We start from the raw sequence: 1,143 nt of genomic DNA on the forward strand, positions 1-1,143 counted from the left end.
ACTTACCCAGCTTTGATTTTTATTTGGTTTATTGTTAAAAGTTGTAAACCATCGCTTGCAAATAATTATTTTACTTTCGTGTTTTGTTCTTTGTGATCTAATCAGTCGTGAGAAATTATATATAAAACAATAATGAGTTGCTGTTACATTTGAAAAAAAAAAAAACAAATCGTAATGATCGGATTTTTCATTATTATTTATTTGAAGTGGGTAAATTTGATTTTTATCATCACAGCTATAAACATTAACGGATATATTATTAATTTTTTCAATTTTTTTTATTCGATTGATTGGTGTAGGATAATCAATACAATTAAAATTAAGCCCACTTTTTTTTTCTAAAAAATTAAAATATTTAATACTAAAATGATTTTTATTTTTTTTTTCATTAAATTTTGATAGAATTGCATATTTAAAACAACTATTGTCATCATTCATAACATTAATAATTGCTTTTTTATCATAAATTATTTTCGATAATTTTATAAATGAGGATTCACCTAGTAAATTAACCTTATTCGTTCATAACTGTAAGCCATCTAAACTAATTTGTCTCCAAGATCTCACATTTGTCTCAACTTGTTCGTTTAATAATTTATCAAACATGTTTTTAAATATAATTGTAAAATTTGATGTAAAAAAAACATAAGAAGATATGGTACTGATTCACGATAACAAATTACCTCCATCCTTCAACAGCGGTCGCTGGAAGAAGGGATATAACCCTGACCTTATATTTGTCAGTGATTCTATCAGTCAACTATGTACCAAAAAGATGGGAGACCCCATTCCAAACACACAACATAGGCCCATAATTTGCCAGATTGAGGCTGCAGTGAGACCTAATATTGTCCCATTCCAAAGGAGATACAACTTCATGAAAGCAAAGTGGAACCTTTTCTCAGAAGATCTCGATTCAAGTATAGAAAATCTCGAACCACTACCGGAACACTATGAATCCTTTGTAGAAAAAGTAAAATACATATCCCGGAAACACATACCAAGAAGATGTAGGACACATCATATACCTGGACTATCAAGTGAAATTATGGACAATTACAACACATATATCAACCTGTTTGAAAATAATCCCTTCGAAGAACAAACCAGAAATAAAGGGGAAGAGCTCACGAAAGCCATTGC

This window comes from Acyrthosiphon pisum, unplaced genomic scaffold, assembly GCF_005508785.2.
Source record: "Acyrthosiphon pisum isolate AL4f unplaced genomic scaffold, pea_aphid_22Mar2018_4r6ur Scaffold_266;HRSCAF=679, whole genome shotgun sequence".
In the NCBI taxonomy this organism is placed as follows: domain Eukaryota; kingdom Metazoa; phylum Arthropoda; class Insecta; order Hemiptera; family Aphididae; genus Acyrthosiphon; species Acyrthosiphon pisum.